At 38.1% G+C, this 19,222-nt stretch overlaps 1 pseudogene; it reads right to left on the minus strand.

The window, feature by feature from the left end:
• Nucleotides 1-16,216: 16,216 nt before the first annotated feature.
• LOC114907103 lies at nucleotides 16,217-17,596 on the minus strand (annotated as a pseudogene).
• Between the last annotated feature and the right edge of the window lie 1,626 nt (nucleotides 17,597-19,222).

Consider the following 19,222-nt stretch of genomic DNA (forward strand, 5'->3'; position numbering starts at 1 on the left):
ATGCAACAGATTTCTTATTAATCTTCTATACTACTACTTTGCTGAATTCACTTATTAGTTCTAGTAGTTTTTTTGTGGAGGCTTTAGGGTTCTCTACATAGAATATCATGTCATCTGCAAACAGTGACAGTTAGAATCCAGTTTTATAATTCAAGGCCTCTTCACTGAGAGAATCCCCTTCACTGATCTTTGTTAATGTAAACATCCCAGAAAATAAATGTAGTTTATAAATGTAATAGAGTATTATATATACTATATAATTAAATATATAATATAAATAACTTTTAGAATAAATTTATAAATTTCTGGAGGAAAACAATTTAAGTGGCAAGAAAAGACTATTTTAAAAAACTGCTATATACCTATTACATAGTAATAATTTTATAATGAGAAATAAGTTCACTCAAAATTCTTGGAATCTCTCAACCAGCTTTGGACTTGGCATCAGCCTTTCAAAATACTTCATTGAAGATATTGAAAATCTGCATTTGAGGTTCACAGAATTATTTTACCGGCCTTGATGCCTTAAATCACCTACTGGCTTTTTGAGTAGGTTGGATTTATTGAAAAAGAAAAAGAGAAAAACAAAAACAAAACCCTTGGCAATGTATAGGAAAACAATTACCAAAGACAACACTGCATTTCCAATATGTTTTTTTCTTGTACTGTGTTGAATTCCAGTGTTACCAATGCTATGACCTAATAAATATTGTCAAAGGAGTAAGAAATCCATACTTTGCAGAATTGCATGTTGTACACATTCACAAAAAGTCAAAACAAAAATATGTCAGAAAAATTAAATGCCAAGGGTCTCCTATCTCTCTTTGTAATAATACAAAGTATCATTTTATATGATCAAAATGATGAAATAATCCAAAAGAGTCCTCACTGCCTTGAAAATATTTTCCTTGATAATACTGTCTCCATTAGCTAATCTATTACTGATAGACTTGCTTTCACAGCAAGATGTCTTGAAGTGAGTAGTCAGTACTAACCACTTCTCCTTATCTATGAAAATTATTTCTAGAACTGGTAGGAAATACACTTAGTTTTTTTTACTCTTTCATTCATTGAAAATATCTACCTCAACTTCCTAGAATCTAGACGTGTTTATCAAGGGAATCCCCTCGTTTTAAAGATAAACTGAGGTCCAGTGACATTAACTTGTGTAAAGACAAGCAGCCAGTTAGAGATAGAGCAAGGAGTGGAGTGCGTGAGCATGCACACACACACACACACACCTTTTTATCACTCTTGTAATGCGGCTTCTAGTCTCACCAAGTTTCAGAAACTCTCAAAGGTCATTAAATCCAGTGGCTTTATCTCATTCCTCATCCATTGAGATTCTTGATGCTTCTTGTTTCTCATTAAACTTCCTTAGATTTTGTGATACACAATAGACTTCTGACTCTTGTCTCTTCTACCTTCCCCCCTGCCTCAAGTGCTCGTTCCTCTCCCTTAACTTCATCTATCACCTCTATGTAGATGACTCTCCAACTCAAATCCATCTCCCAAGAATCTTTTTTTTTTTTTAAATTTTGGGCTGCATTGGGTCTTTGTTGCTGCACACGGGCTTTCTCTAGTTTCGGTGAGCAGGGTCTACTCTTTGTTGCAGCGGCTTCTTTTCTTGCGGAGCATGGGCTGTAGGTGTGCGGGCTTCAGTAGTTGTGGCACGCGGCTCAGTAGTTGTGGTGCATGGGCTTAGTCGCTCCGCGGCATGTGAAATCTTTCGGGACCAGGGCTCAAACCTGTGTCCCCTGCATTGGCAGGTGGATTCTTAACCACTGCGCCACCAGGGAAGTCCCTTCCCAGATTCTTAACTCCAAGTGTCCACAGAGTATTTCAGCCTGCCTGTCCCAACTTCATTCAACATGGCTAAAATTAACGCACATTGCCCACACATACCATATTTTCCTCATCCGCATTTCTAGTGTCAGTCGTAGCCTCCTCATACCTTTCATCATAGATGTAAAATCAGCTCTTTCCTGTGATAGGAAACAGTGAAATAGAACCAGGATCTGGAGGGATCCATGGTTCAGTCTTGAACATGTTTAGCTCAGAGCATCTTTGTGACACTTAATTGGAAATGGAGAATAGGTGGTTGGATATGGGTCTGGAGTCTTTTCATTATGTCTGATACCAAATCCTTAAGAATCATTTCAAAAGTATAATATTTTTTTAAATGACTTTCATTAAACATGTTCATTTCGAAAGAATTATTTTAAACCATTGGCACTTTCTGCACCACTTGAGATACAGATATAATTTTGAAGACTTTAATTGCCTCAGCTGAGAAAAGCTGATTTTATAGTCTTTCACAGATATCTTTTGCAAGTTTAACCGTTTTAATGTTTCTGTGTATGATGAAGCTTATATCTGTGCTACAAGCGAAACCAACTCAGATTAGCCCTTGATAATTCATCCATATTTCTCCAAATGTTTTTTGTTCCTGTACTGTCTAGTAATGTGGCAAAGAATATGTAACTAATGAAGGATAATGTTTGCCTGTTGGTAGAGAATTTTTTTCAGGTTTCTCTCCAATACAAGGTACTTATATTTAAAGATAATTCTTGCTTAAAACTACAAATTTGAATATTTGAGTTCTAAGTCAACTTTTATTTTAATATCTTGCTTTTTAGGATCATCATAGTTAAAAAATGATACTTCATGCTGAAATGAAGATCCAGATGAAAGAAATACATCACTGACCACACTTACTAAACCATGATACTAATTATTAAATTTCATTCACCGATATCACAAGGGTTTTTTCATTAAAATTCAATTAGTAATTTTCCATGGTGTCAGTAATTCATCTTAGAAACTAATCAGAAGGTACACGTTTAAAAATTTTTTGTTATTTTTAATAATAACTCTATGGCCTCATTTCAACTCATAAGCCAAGAAACTTATAGTAGGAAGCCTTCCCATGAACATAACAGTTCTGTAGATTTGTTTGGTAAGATGAGATCTGTTCGGGAAGACTGTACTTTCCTGCTCATGGTCCCTATAGGGCATAATCATGCCCACATAAAATGAATGGTACACATTCCTAGCAGGGATGAGCTAATGACACATGTTCCCCAGCAGCCTTCCCTGCGTGCCGCTGATACTATGACACCCCGTGCTTCAGGTATTCATCTTCAGCTTAAAAGCTATAGAGAAAATATCAGAGTTAGGCAGATGCAGACAGTTAGTTCCAGGGGGGAGCAATTGCCTTCTGCAATCAAACATGATAAAATCTTTGATCCTTTATGGATATTTAAAGACATCATCCTGTAGCATTACTAAAAGATGTATAGAGGTCCAGAGAAATATTGTACAAGAACCATGTATCGTATGTGTCTTCAGGAAAATGATATAAGTTTATGGCAATAGGATATTTAAAGGAGTTGTAAGTTGTATATATTCTCCATATCCTGGGATAGAGAAAAATTGGATTAAAAAAACCAGGAGTTTCCTCCACCATTGTGAATCTCACTTCTTTACCTCTGACTGTAATGGCAAATCAAAACAGATTTTTATATTTATCTAACTAACTTAGGCAAAAAGAAATTAATTGTATATGCCTATTGAAAAAGAAATAGTATTTGAAAACCTAAGGTATCCAAATTACCCGTCCAAATTACCTGATTAAGTGGTCAATATTTTACTATATGCTCATTCACAGGTCATGTGTAATTGTCTGAATAAAAAGAATATTTTAATATAAGCCCATTCAGTGGATGTGGAATTCAGGGAGTGATGTCCCATCATTAACAACTAAAACCTGGTTCTCTAGAGAGTTATCAAAATGTTCTCTCCTTTGTTAGCATCTAAAATAATTCCACCAACAATATCGTCTACATTCTGCAGGCTGTTTCTACCAACTGGCTAGACAACTATTTTCTCAAATTAAATTAATTCCATACTCTTTAGTTTACAGAAATAAGTCTCTCTTCCTCTACCAGACAGACATATTTCCAATAGAATTTATCTTCAGGGGAAAAAAGCTCACACTTCATTAACTCTTCAAAAAAGTAAAATAAGGCTTGCATTAATCAGAAAGAACTTTGGCGGGGAATCAGAAGACATGGTTTTCATTCTGGATCGGCCACAAACCAGAGATGTGCCCATTTGACAAATGCCTGTGACACCTTTAAAGACATGTAATTCTTTTAAAATGAGATCAGTGTGTTAAAATGTTTTTCAAATATACAACAAAACTGCCTGTGGCAGAGTCACTAGTTGACCACCAAGATCTATTCTTCTTTCCTTACTAGGCTGCATTTCCCAGTCTCCACTGCAGTCTGTTGGCCATGTGACTGGATGCTCCTTGAGGGAATGTAAGTATTAAGTAATGTAAATCCCACTTCAGGACTTAGTCTTTTAAGAGAGCATATTTTCTCATGTTCCCTTTCCCTTCCACCAGCCAGATCCTGGATGTGGCAACCAGCCTCAATCATGCAGATGACAATATGCTCTTGTTATGCAAGAATAATAAGTTAGAAGGAGCCCGGGTCCCTGAGTTACAATATGGAAGACAGCCACTCACTGACCTGACCTGCTTTAGGTAGTTACATGGGAAATAAAATTACCTTGTGATTAAACTGTTACATATTTGGATTTAGTTATCAGAGAAGGCTAGTCTACCAAAACTAATATGCTATCCAGAAACCCCTGATTTACTGATTCAGTCATTAGAAATACCTCTAAAGAGTTTGAAAGATGTGCAGAGTACATTAAAATGAGCACGTATCAGAAAAACAGATTGTAAGAAAATTTTTATTAAAGTGTATGTAATTAAAAGAACTATATTTGTATATAAAGATGTAAATATATATTTGATGAGAGACAGTTTAGTATAGTTTAGTGGTTGAGAGCTTGGATCCTAGTTTTATCACTTACTGGCTGTATGATTTGGGAGGAAAAAAATCACTTCTTTACACTTTGGTTTGTTCATCTTTAACATAGCTATAATAATAATAGTACTTAGCTGTTGGGTTGTTTTAGGGAGTAAATAAATATACTCATAGCACACAGTACAGGTCATAGAAGCTTTAGTTACTATTATTATCATCATCATTATAACATAGAGAAAAATATAGAAAGATACACACTAAAATGGCAACAAAGGCTATATTCAGAGTATGGGGTTGGAGGAAAGAATCTTTCCACTTTTGATTCTTCTTATTGTTTGAATTTGTCAGAGTAAACATGAGCATTTGGTTATTAAATTTCTCATAATTCTTAGTGATTACTAAACATTCAATAATTTAAAAAATATATTCAAAAGAAGAGAATTACCTTTTCTTCAGTTTATTTTATCTGATTCAGATTATAGGTTTTCGTTTCAAAAGAGTATACATGAAGAAAATGTTTTATAATCAACTTGAAAAACATAGTCTGAATGGCAAAATCAAATGATATTTTTAAATGTTTATTTTACAGAAAGAGTGGTAAAATCTAACAGCACAAGTGTTTAGAACCTAGTGATTTCAATTCAGCAAGTTAAACATTTTTTAAGTACTTCTATGTAATTGGTACTAAGAATACAAGGGGCAAGAGTCATGGTCCCTGCTTTGAGCAAAATTATAGTTTGAAGAATTCTTTAAAGAAACTTACGTTTTATTTTCAATTTCTTAAAAATTATTTTAAAGATAAATGCATACTTTCTAAAACACTAGAAAAGAGAAAACACAAAAAATAATTATATAGGGAGCCAATAAATGCCACCTCAGAGCAGCAAAAAATAATAATAATAATTATATACAAAGTGCAGAAAATAAAAGGACGAATGAAATAGTAAAAATAGAGCAAGAGAAAAAATAGACCAAAGATAGTATAAAAATAGGTATAAATGTGACAAATTATATCATGAGAATAGAAAAACTTGATTCAACAGTTATATACACTGTTTTTAAAAGCCAGATCTGAAACAAAGCATCTCAAAATATTACAGCTAAAAGGATGGGCAAAGGGATATTAAATAAATGCAAACAACAAGAAAGCAGGAGTCACAATACTAGTAATATATATAATACAATAAAATTCAAAGTAAATATATTAAACAGAACAATAAAGTTTATTTTATAATGAAGGGTGTAATTCACACTGAAAATATAACTCTCAGAAAAACTCTTTCTGTGTATGTGTTAGTTTTTATTGCTGCATAACACATTACTACAAACTTAATGGCCATTACTATCTCTAGTTTATGCAGCCTGAAGTCTGAGCATGATGTATTTGAGTGCTCTGGTCAGGGTCTCACAGACCGAAATCAAATCAAGATGCCAGTCAGTCTGTGTTCTCATCTAGTGTTCAATCTAAGGCTTGCGGTCCTCTTCCAAGCTCATTCAGGTTATTAGTAGAATTTAATTCCTTGAGGTTGTAAGACTGAGGTTCTCTTACTGGATATTGTCTTCTTTAGTTAATTTTGGCAATCTATCTTTTCTAGGAAATAACCCGTTTCTTCTGGGTTTTCAAATTTGTTGGAATGAAATTGAACATCGTATTCTGTTTATTTTTTAATTGTTTCAGTATTATAAATTATATGTTCTTTCTCATTCTTAATGTCCTACAGCTATAATTTCTTCTTTTTTCTTAATTAACATTGCCAGAATTTTATGTATTGTTTTTTCTTCAAAGAACTAGTTATTGGATTTGTTGACAAGTTATACTATCATTCTACTTTCTGATCTTTTAATTTTTGATGACTAGCTCATTTCTTTTTATTGTTTTACTCTTATAAATAATCCTACAGAAAATATGCTTGACTTGCATCTTTTTACCCTAGTGCTCTTATGTCTATAAGGTAGATTCCTAAAAGGGGGATTAAAGAGTCAGAAGTCTGATATTTTTTAATGTTGATGGATGCTGCCAAATTGTCCTTTTAAAAAGTTGTGCAGACTTACATTTCCACAAACTGTGAGTGAACCTGTTTCTCCATACCTCATCAACACTGGGTACCATCAGTAATGTTTCCAGTCCAATAGGCAAAAACATGATACGGCCTATCAATGCACGGAACTGATGGGGTGGGAGTGGGGCAAGCTAGTGTATAAAAAGCAGGTACGTTATCATGGTTAGCTAGTGAGAATAAACTGAGCCAGGGTATTAAATTTAGAAAAGAGTATACAGGTCAACAAAACACTATGATAAGAGAAAATGGAGAAGAAACCAGCAGAATTGTGGAATTTTTCATTCTTTTGACCGCAAGAGTGAGGGGGGCCAAGAACAGAGTGGGCACTGGATGGAGCTGATTTGAAGTTTCAGTTAATGTCCTACATGTTACAACTCCAGACTGGCCTGGCAGGGGACCCCGCTTTATCATAATGATAAGAAAAAATCATGTAAATAAAGTAAATAATAATGGGGTCTTGGAGGGAGCTCAGGAAGAAGCGTGGTAGGATGTGCCAAGGTCAAGGAGGAAGTTCCAAGGGGAGAATCTGAGTTAGGAAGATGAGGACTAAATTGACCTGCGTGCTCAAAAGGTTCCGTGGCTTTTCCCCCTGGATTGGTTGCTTCCGGTGTTGTTAAATAAAGGAGAAGCCGACAGAGGCAAATCAATTCTTTTCACGTTCATCATGATGTACCGACACTCGATAGCTTAAAATATTTGTTCTTTGTCTTTCTTAACAGTTTTCCATTGTTGCCTGGACCAAAGCCAAACTCAGGCTCCTTCCTTGACCTTTATGCAAATCCTAACACTTTCCAACATCTCACCAGGGCTCTCTCTTTCTGGCCTCTTTCCTCCCTTATGTCATAGTCATTTTCTTCATACACCCTGCTTATTTTCAGCTTTTTATCTCATGCTATACATACCTAAAATGCTTTCACCTTACCCCAAATGCTCATATTTCACCAGTAAAGTCTAATCCTAACCTAAAATAGTCTTTCCTTTTACTGGAATTTCCTGGGCTCTATGTGTATATGTAACTCAAAGCTAGTCAACATACATAACGTGAAGCTAGTCAACAGTCCTTGGTTTCTGTTAGGATAAAATGGAGAAGACTGGATGGATGACTTTTAAGATTCTCAGATTCTGAAGGCGGGTTTGGGGAGTGCCGTGGTTCTTAGCTTTGGAAATTCCTCCACCTACTGGTTGTCTGAAGTCAGTTTACACTGAGATTGATGTTGCTTTATGAGTCCGCCCATTTTCAAGAATAGCATGTGCCTCTAGTGAATGCTGACACATTTGTAAATCACTTTGAATTCCTAAAATAAAAAAGTCTGTTTTGAAGAAAATGTATTCTTATAATATACAATATTTTTAAACCTGATAAATTTCTTAATGCTCTTTGACAACCACTGGCGGGCAGAAAAACATAGAGCAACTCACTCCAAGTTTGGCTAGAGTCGGAAAAGATGCCTTATTTTATGTGTATTTCTAAAAGTTAGAAATCAAATTATCTTAAAATTTAATCTTTTATTTGGTGCATTGGACTTCTTTTCAGATGAAACCTATGGCAGTGGTTATACTTTTTTTTTTTCAAATTGTTTTCTATCAATGTATCAGATCAGACAAACCTTTATTCTAAAGTACACTTTAAAAAGCAATTTGCCATCAGGTGTGGGTTTGTCAATATTACTAATAAGAACAGTTGAAATATGTTGATAAGTTAAATATCACTAAAAATTAGAGAAATCAACACTAAAACCACAGATTCATAGCTGCCTGATTTTTAGGAACTCTCTTTTCAGTTATCTTAGCAAAACGCAGCTTCAAACATGGCTTAAAATTATTAGCTATTTCCCTAACACCTTCTCTTCCAAAATAAACTCCCAGAAGTTTAGTATACAATTACTATGTCTACTTCCTCACCTTCCATTCCCTCTTCAATCAACCTTTCACCCTTCACCTCAAGAAACTACTCAGGTAAAGCCATCAGTGACCTCTTAATGGCTGAATCCAATTAAGGTTCTTTAGTTAGAAGGATCATAAACCAGCACTTGCTAACTTCCACGTCAGAGGAACTTACTGGAAGGATATCACAGTCTCTGAAATTAAAGAAAAATGTGTAGATAGCAAGAGCTAATCAACCATCTTATCAAGGATCTCTCCTGGATCACTTGGTTCAAGTTTCCAAGTCCCAGGTCAGCATGTCCAATTAGATGAGCTTAGGTCACACACCAATCCCATGGCTTAGAATGACAGAGCAGAATGCCCTGAAAGTTCTACCACAGCTGCACATGTTAAGAGAAGGTTATTCAGTAAGAGGAAATTGGGGTGCTCTTATCAAAAGAGGGAAAATGAGGTAGGATGGTCAAAAAAGAAAAATGCCCACCACAGTTTTCACCCTCCTTAATTTATTTATGGTTTTGACACCAGGTAGTGTCCTTTTTTATGGAAAATCTTTCCTGGCACTCAATCCTAGTTTCCTTTCCACCTCACTAGCTATTCTTGTCAGTCTTTTTGTCGTCTTCTTCAATATTTCCCTGGTATTTGTCCTTGGTTTTCTTTTCATTTCATAAAGTTTTCCATCTAGTCGTCACTCCAAGGACCACCTGTAAATGGTTATGACTCTTCTATCTGTATCTTTACAGACACAATATATTCAACAGCCATACCCCTTGGCTATCTCACAGGCACCTTACTGCTCCTCCCTTCTGCCATCTTGCACTTCCTTCTGCCATCTCTCATTTCCATGAAGGGCATCACAGCGCATTCACTCAGGCATCCAAGTCAGAAACTATGTGATGCTTCTCTCTCTATCTCCCCAGATCCATTCAGTCACCAAATTTAGCAAATTGGGCTTTCTTAATTTCACTCCAATGCCCCCCTTCCTTTACAGCCCCATCACTAGTGACTTGGTTCAAGGTTCTCTTCATCTTATCTAGACTATGGCCTCCCAACTGGAGTCCCAGTCTCCAATTTGGCACCCCTCCACCCCATCTTCCACACGACTACCAGAGAGAGATTTATAAAAGACAAATATGACCAGGTTTATCTCCCTGATTAAAAGTCTTCAACAGCTCACACAGAACCAAGATGGCGGAGTAGAAGGACATGCTCTCACTCCCTCTTGTGAGAATGCCAGAGTCACGGCTAGCTGCTGGACAATCATCGACAGGAGAACACTGGAGCTCACCAGAAAGGGTACCCCACATCCAAAGACAAAGGAGAAGCCACAATGAGACGGTAGGAGGGGTGCAATCACAGTAAAATCAAATCCTATAACCAATGGATAAAGAAGTTGTGGTACATATATACAATGGAGTATTACTCAGCCATAAAAAGGAACGAAATTGGGTCATTTGTTGAGACGTGGATGGATCTAGAGACTGTCATACAGAGTGAAGTAAGTCAGAAAGAGGAAAACAAATATCGTATATTAATGCATGTATGTGGAACCTAGAAAAATGATACAGATGAACCAATTTGCAGGGCAGAAGTTGAGACACAGATGTAGAGAACAAACGTATGGACATCAAGGGGGGGAAGACGTGGTGGGGTGGGGATGGTGGTGTGATGAATTGGGCGATTGGGATTGACTTGTATACACTGATGTGTATAAAATTGATGACTAATAAGAACCTACTGTATAAAAAAGTAAATAAAATAAAATAAAATTTTTTTACAAAAGGATAATAAGGGAATATTATGAAAAGTAAAGCATTAGGCTAATAAATTCCACAACTTAGAAAAAAATGGACAAATTCCTTGAAAAACACAACTTACCAAAACTAATAAAATGAATTAGAAAACTTGAATATCTACTAAAGATATTAATTCATTATCAAAAACCTTCCCCAAAGACAACTCCAAGCCCAGATCATTTTGCTGATGAATTCTATCAAATACTCCGCAAAATTCTATCAGACACAATACCAAAGAAGATAAAGGAATAGCTAACAAGCCCACAAAAATATGTGTGATATAATTAGCCTTCAGGGAAATGCAGATCAAAATCCTATGAAGTGATATTACTTCATACACATTGGAATGGTTAAATGTAAAAAGGCATTGTGACATCAAATGCTGGCAAGTATCTGGAGCCACCAGAACTCTCATACATTGCTTGTGCACTACGACCCCTTTGGAAAACTTTCTGGCACTTTCTTACAAAGTTAAAAATTAACCTATTCTATGACCCATAAATTCCACTTCTGGGTATTTGCCCAAGATAAATGAAAACATATGATCATGAAAATACTTGCACAAGAATGTCTACAGGAGCTTTCCAGACACACAGGCTCAGCGGCCATGGCTCACGGGCCCAGCCGCTCCGCGGCATGTGGGATTTTCCCGGACCGGGGCACGAACCCGTGTCCCCTGCATCGGCAGGCGGACTCTCAACCACTGCGCCACCAGGGAAGCCCTACAGTAGCTTTTTAAAAATTGGGTACAAACTTTCAGTTATAAGATAAATACATTCTGAGGATCTAGTGTGCAGCATGGTAACTATAGTTAATGATATGGAATTGTACACTTGGAATTTGCTGAGAGTAGACTGTATGTGTTCTCAGCGCACACACGAAAAAGAGTTAACTATGTGAGCTGATGGCTGCTAACTGACTTGAATTTGGTAATCATTTCACAATGCATATGTACCTCAAAGCATCAAGTTATACACTTTAAGTATAAAAATTTTATTTGTCAATTACTCCTCCATAAAGGTGAAAAAAATAAATAAAAACTAATAGTTCCAAATTGGAAACAAATGAATGTCCTTCAACAAGAAATTAGAAAAAATACAGTTTATTTGTACATTGGAATGGTGCTTAGCAACAGAAAGGGAACAAATTACTAATAAATCACAACACTGATGAATCTCACAGACATCATTTTGATGGAAGAAAACAAGATACAAAATGTTATTCCATTTGCGTGAAGTTCAAGAACAAGCAGAAGTAAACCTATGTTGATTTGCCTCTCTGGGCATGGAGGATTGACTGAGAAGGGGCATGAGCTACAGTTTGCTGGAAAACTGGCTCTCGGGGGCAGGGGGGCATGGGGCAATCTCTGGTTTGTAGTATTTGCTGATTTCCCATCATGGCCCTCTTTAAGATAACAACAGGATATGGGGATGAGATGTCTGGAATTGCCTGTGTGGGAGCTATCTCCTGCACACCACTGGACCCAGGAGACTTTTCTGGGTTGAAATGCTTTGTACTTTGACTGGGGTGGTAGTTACTTTGGTGTACACAGTTGCCCAAACTCACTGCACTGTATAATAAAGATCTGTATATTTCACTGTAAAAAAAAAAAAAAAAAAAGTCTTCAACAGCTTCTGTTGTCTACAGGATAAAGTCCAAACTCCCTCCTAAGGGATTAAAAGCCCTTCATAATCCAGCCCGTCCCTACTTTTCCAGATTTACCTTTACTCCAGACCATAGTATCAGCTTAGCTCTCTGCACGATTTTAGCCTTGTTCCTCCCTCTCCCTGGAGTAACCTTCCCTACTATGTCCTTACAATAAATAACTGTATGACTCAACTCAGCTCAAAATCACCTCCTATATAAAGCCCTCTGGATCCACGCTTCTTGCAGGTAGAACAGACAGTTGTGCAAGACTAGAGTTCTAGAGATTTGCTGTACAACATCGGGCTTATAGTTCACAATATCGTATCGTACACTTACGATGTTCAGAGGGTAGATCTCACGTTAAGTGTTCTTAACACACGCACACGCACACGCACACACAGAAGCTGTCACTACACAACCAAACACTAGCTGTTCTCCTCTCCCTCTGCTCCCAAACCTCAGATGTCAGAGTAAGAAGGGTTAGGTAAAGATATAAAGCCTATTTTCTGCGATCTTGTTACATATTAACTAAAAATATCAAATGTGTTTAAAGTAAAATTTTCTAGTTTGGGTCTGAAATTCAAAATATTTGATAACAATTACAGAAGAAGAAATAAAATGGCCCCCTTGATACTTTATGTGTATAGCTCTGTGCTGCCTTCTAATGCAGTTATATTGTTGAGGTTCCACATGTGTGATCTGTACAGAGACCTGCTCACCTTGGATGGGGATTCATCTTTTCCAGCATGGATCACCTCGGGAAGAGGATTTGCTGGACTCGGGTAAGGTATCAAAGACTCTGTCTTTCTCTTGACTGATTATCTGGTTTTAGAGGCAGATATAACATTTCCTATAACTGTGTAGGAAATGAATTGGAGCAGGTCAAGACTAGACAGCCCTGGAGGCCGGGAGGCCATTGTAGGCAGTGTTGTAGCGTCTGCACTAAAATTGATGATGGGAATTCCCTGGTGGTCCAGTGGTTAGGACTCGGCGCTTTCACTGCCTGGGCCAGGTTCGATCCCTGGTGGGGGAACTAAGACCCCACCACACTCTATGAGGCTCGGCCAAAAAAATAAAATTGATGATAACCTGCTGTAGAGTAATACAGAGATGAATTCATTGGAGAATTTCAAAATAAATGTTTTTTGATTAAGTGATAAAGTCCCACAGTTCAAGCACTCTCTCACCCTTTTGCTTATAACCTAGTTTCCATCCCCCTCAGTAGATAACCATATTATTTCCTATTTGTCCTTCCAGAGGTTTTGTCAACATACATAAAGTCATTGCATTATATAGATAGATAGATAATTTTGTTCCTTTCTTATTTTACACAAATGACAGCACACCACACATTCTATTTTGCACCTTGTTTTTGCAACTTAATCTGGAGATATGGGTATAATTTATCTGGGGGACATCAGTGCATGAAGAGTTTCCTCATTTTTATTATAGCTACATAGCATTGTATAGAATAGCTGCAGCACTGTAGATTTTACCAGTCCCCATTGATGGACATTTAGTTTCCAATCAATAATGCTACAACCTTGTATATGTCATTTTGTCTGCAGGCAGATAACTGTAGGGCACATTGCTATAAGTGAAAACCCTGAGTTAGAGGGTATATGCATTTCTAATTATGACCAATATTGTTAAATTGTCCTATATCGAGATTTTACCAATTCACACCGCCAACAAACTTCAGTGTGCAACTGGAGGTCTTATTAAAACACAGCTTGGTGGGGCCCGGGCCCAGAGTCTCTGATTCAGAAGGTCTGACATGGGACCCAAGAATTTGCATTTCTAACAAGTTCCCAGGTGGTGTGGCTATTGTTTGCTGGTCCAGGAACCAGACTTTGAAAACCACTGTAACAAAATGACTGGGCTGCCACTGCACCATGGAACTATCCTCTCAAAGTCAGCAATGTCTTCGTCAATGTCGTGGTCTTTTCTCCATCTTCCTTTTCCTCGACTTTTCTGCTATATTTTAAACGTTCTCCTTTTTTTGAATCTTCTCTTCCTATTTGACTCTGTTAATGTTCTTTCCTGCTGCTGTTGTCTTGTTTTCAGTGACTTCCCTGCCACTTAACTGGTCCTGGCTCCATGTATCGACCCACAACTTTTCACCCCTAGAAAGCTCACTCCTTCTCAAGACTAGGAACACAGAGAGAAAGTAAAGGTTGAAGCAATCTTTTGATCCTAACAGGAGCGCTTGCGTTGCTGAGAGAATCCAGATCCTGATGACATTACTTGAATCCTCTCTATTTAGCCATACCTGAAGCCAGCCCCTCCCTTCACTTTTTCTTTCTTCCCCATCAGAGTAATAGATATACATAGTTTAAAAAAATCAAACTGTAGACGAAAACTGGAAATACTCTGCCCCACCTTTCCCCACTGCAGACCCCATTCTGCTCCCTGGAAGCAGGCTTGTTTCTGTGGAGAGAGTTCACTGCGTAACCCTTGCAGGTGTATTAACAGCACAGACATTATTTTCTTGCAAATGGCAGTGATTTTTTGTCTGTTTGTTTTGTTTGTTTTTCCTTTTTGGCCGCACTGCGTGGCATGCAGAACTTCCCCAACCAGGGATCGAACCCCAGCCCCCGTGGAGTCTTAACCACTGGACCACAAGGGAAGTCCGATAGCGTTTTTGGTTTTGCTTTTACAAAATCAAGATATTAAAATAACTTTCTTACAGGTTTATGTGTCTTGGAGAAGGGGGGCCTTCATTTAGTTTCCACGAAGGTGACCCTATGTACCTTCCATTCTTTTGGCTATTTCATCTGACGTTTGCTTCTGTATTTAAAAAATTTTTTTGCAGTATAGTTGATTTGCAGTGTTGTGTTAATTACTACTGTACAGCAAAGTGATTCAGTTGTACATACATATACATTCCTTTTTTTATATTCTTTTCCATTATGGTTTATCGTAGGATATTGAATATAGTTCTCTGTGCTATACAGTTGGACCTTGTCATTTATCCATTCTACATATAAAAGCTTACATCTCACCCCAACCTCCCACTCCATCCCTCCTCCAATCCCCTCCCACTTGGCAACCACCAGTCTGTTCTCTATGTCCATGATTCTGTTTTGTAGACAGGTTCATTTGTGGCATATTTTAGATTCCACTTATAAGTGATAACATATGGTATTTGTCCTCTTTCTGACTTACTTCATTTAGTATGATAATCTCTAGGTCCAACCATGTTGCTGCAAATGGCATTATTTTGTTCTTTTTTATGGCTGAGTAATATTCCATTGTATATATACACCACATCTTCTTTATCCATTCATCTGTTGATGGGCATTAAGGTTGTTTCCATGTCTTAGCTATTGTGAGTAGTGTTGCCATGAACATAAGGGTGCATGTATCTTTTTGAATTATAGTTTTGTCTGGGTATATGCCCAGGAGTGGGATTGCTGGATCATATGGTAATTCTATTTTTAGTTTTCTGAGGAACCTCCATACTGTTTTCCATAGTGGCTGTACCAACTTACATTCCCATCAACAATGTAGGAGGGTCCCCTTTTCTACACCCTCTACAGCATTTGTTATTTATAGATTTTTAATGATGGCCATTCTGATTGGTGTGATGTGGTACCTCATTGCTTCCGTATTTCTAAAGAATATGTTTACTTTGATTTTTTTTCTTTGATTTTTTTATATATCAGTTTTAGATGTCAACTATTGACTTGTATTAATAAGGAGATCAGCATTTAGCCGACTTATCTCTTCCCCCACTTCCTCTATTCTCTTCCTCTGTTCTCTCATAGTAAATACATCACAAATTTTGGTTAAAATAATAGTATTGATATTATTATGACTCTGTAAATATTATTCAATGATAAGCCAAGTAGTAATTATGATTAATGTTTCCTTTCCTGGGCCTTTTTTTTTTTTTTTTTGCTATTCTGTTATTTAACTGTTTATTTTCCATCACCCTTATTTCCATTTTCTATTTAAGAAATAGTCTTAAGCTGGTCTGTAGAACAGCTTAAGACCCCTCAGTGGTTGCTCCTTCCCATTCAGTGGTCTGAGTGGTGGGAGCCGCAGACCAGTCTTTGGTGGCCAGCTGAGCGCTCCAGTCCTCAGCAGGAAACTGCTGGACAGACTCGGGGGCACCTGTGCTCCTTCAGACCAGTCTGTGACCTCAGGTTGAGTAGCAGTCAACTCAGAATCTGGAGCGGTCCATTCCCCCTGAAATTCTCCCTGGGTCCCGGCCTTTTCAGCAGCAGCCTCCTCTTCCTTTTCACTCTCCTCAGGATCTCTGTAGAAGTAATGATCAGGCCTGACTTCCCAGGGGTGGTCACAGGAGATGGTGCCGTACGTGTGCAGAACTTCTTGAAGCAGCATCCACTACATCAGACCGGCTGAGTGAGTTCTCCCGCTGGTGCGCGGTGCGGCCGTGTCCACACAGCACAGAGGAGTGTCTGTTATACAGAGCCGTGGTAGGCAGGTTAACATAAGACGCCTCTGTGAGAGGCTGGTGGTCAACCCTGGGATCAGTAACCACTAGAAGTCAGAAAGCCACTCGCATCTGGCCAGTGAAGGTCCCAGGAGTGAAGCAGCCAGGAAGAGGAGTGGCTCCAGTGGCAGCAGCAAACTTCAGCACAGCTCACTGGCCGCTACTCCTGGAGTATTTCACGTGACACTGACATCAGCCAGGTTTTCAATGGCAACAACAGCAAAAGCTGCCAGGAGAAGCTTCTCCCAGGTTCTCTTCAGATTTATGACGTAGATGTGAAACCATAGGTAATCATGAGTTAAATACATTTCATCTGCCTTCACTAATCAAGGTTATTTTAATTGCATGTCCTCCAAGCAGCAGGTAGCCTAACTTGGGACTTGTAGTCAGCTGTGTCTAGTTCCATCTGAGCTGATTAAACTTGGTTAGGACCACCCACCCTCCAACAGGGCATGCACGAGTGCCCCCTCGGTGACCTTTGACATCAGAGGGCTGAAGACTCCACCCTCAGATTGTGCTGAGTGCCTCCTCATTGGAACGTGGGGAGGCCTGTAGCTTATTACGCCTGCGCAGAACGACGATTACCGCACCTTTTTCTAATCACCTTTCCCCACTCTCCCCACGCCTCAGACCGCCCTGCTCCCCTTCAGGGAGGCGGTTTTGAGATTTGTCCGCCCATATCCTCGTATCCTCACTTGGTTGCCCTGTGAAGAAACCCTCTCTTGGCTGCAAACTGCAGTGTCTCAGCGTTTCGGCTTGCTGCACATCTCGCAAAATGAACCCGATTCGGTAACAGATGCTGTATTCCATTCGGAAGTCAAGGTTGATGCCACCAAGGTAGGTTCCTGCTGCAAGGAATTTGAGGACACCCTCCTCCTTCATTTTCAGGCTATTGGGGGCTCTGGACATTGTGATAGTTTCCTTTTGAGTTAAGATGGGAACTCAGAACAATGCCATATGGACCCCTTTTAGGGTAACACAGAAAGGCTTGCTTTTCCCGGTATTAATGATTGCCTTTCTTTTAAAAATTTGTTTGGTTTTCTGTATACCTATCCAACTATTTTTTTAATTGTCAAATACTCATCAGTATTATTCTCTGCAATTCATATTTATAGATTTCACTTTTGTTTGGGGGACTAATAGGTTTGTTTGGGGTGACTTCTTTCTACACTTATTTTTATATACTAATAGGTTTCAGGTGAGAGTGATAAGCTGGTAAACCAAACTTTTTGCTCTTGGCCTCCAAATGGCAACATATAGAAGGCTTTCTCTGGGACCATTCAGTTTCTCGAAAGAATAATACTCCAATATCTAGTTTAGGAGGCATGGCTTTGGCTGATGGAATTTCAAAAAGAGGAATGGGAAGAAAGTGGGGGATAAGGAGTCACTATTCAGCATACAGATTTTTACTCATCAGCTTCCTGTAGGCACTTTCCACTTCCCAAAGTACCTTATACCTTCAGGTTCTGAGCCTCTCCTCAAATCAATGACCTACTGTCTTGCAAAACTGCAGCCACCTTGTCAGTTTATAACTATTCCTTTGTTTCACTTCAGTGGGTGTTTTGGAAAGAAAATGAGTGAATGTGGTCAATTCACTATGCTTTTCCAGACTCTCTTTCTCAAATTCATTTAACTCAGGAATTATATTCTTTCAGGATCTAATTTACTCAAAGTCATTTCTTTTTGCATCTCATTCCTTGCTTTTGAGTTCCATTTCCTTTTTAGCCTTTTGAGGAACTCTTTTTAGCCTTTTGAGGAACCTCCATACTGTTTTCCATAGTGGCTGCACCCATTTACATTCCCACCAACAGTATAGGAGGGTTTCCTTTTCCCTGCACCCTGTCCAGAATTTCATATATGTAGACTTTTTAATAATGGCCATTCTGACCCTGTGAGATGGTACCTCCTTGTAGTTTTGATTTGCATTTCTCTAATAATTAGTGACGTTAAGCATCTTTTCATGTGCCTGTTGGCCATCTGTATGTCTTCTTTGGGAAAATGTCTATTTAGGTTTTCTGCCCATTTTTTGATTGGGTTGTTTGTTTTTTGATAGTGAGTCATATGAGCGCTTTTAATATTTTGGAAATTAAGCCCTTGTCAGTCGCATCATTTGCAAATATTTTCTCCCAGCCTGTAGGTTGTCTTTTTATTTAATTTATGGTTTCCTTTGCTGTGCAAAAGCTTGTAAGTTTGATTAGGTCCCATTTTTAAAATTTTGTTTCTATTTCTATTGCCTTGGGAGACTGACCTAAGAAAATATTGGTACGATCTATGTCAGAGAATGTTTTGCCTATGTTCTCTTCTAGGAGTTTTATGGTGTCGTGTCTTATATTTAAGTCTTTAAGCCATTTAGAGTTTATTTTTGTGTATGGTGGGAGGAGGGTGTGTTCTAATGTCATTGATTTACATATGGCTGTCCAACTTTTCCAACACCACTTGCTGAAGAGACTATCTCTTCTCCTTTGTGTATTCTTGCCTCCTTTGTCAAAGTAATTGACTATATGTGTGTGTGTGTGTTTGTTTTTGGGCTCTCTA

Source organism: Monodon monoceros, unplaced genomic scaffold (genome assembly GCF_005190385.1).
Source record: "Monodon monoceros isolate NGI ecotype Baffin Bay Population unplaced genomic scaffold, NGI_Narwhal_1 Super_Scaffold_3, whole genome shotgun sequence".
Taxonomy (NCBI): Eukaryota; Metazoa; Chordata; class Mammalia; order Artiodactyla; family Monodontidae; genus Monodon; species Monodon monoceros.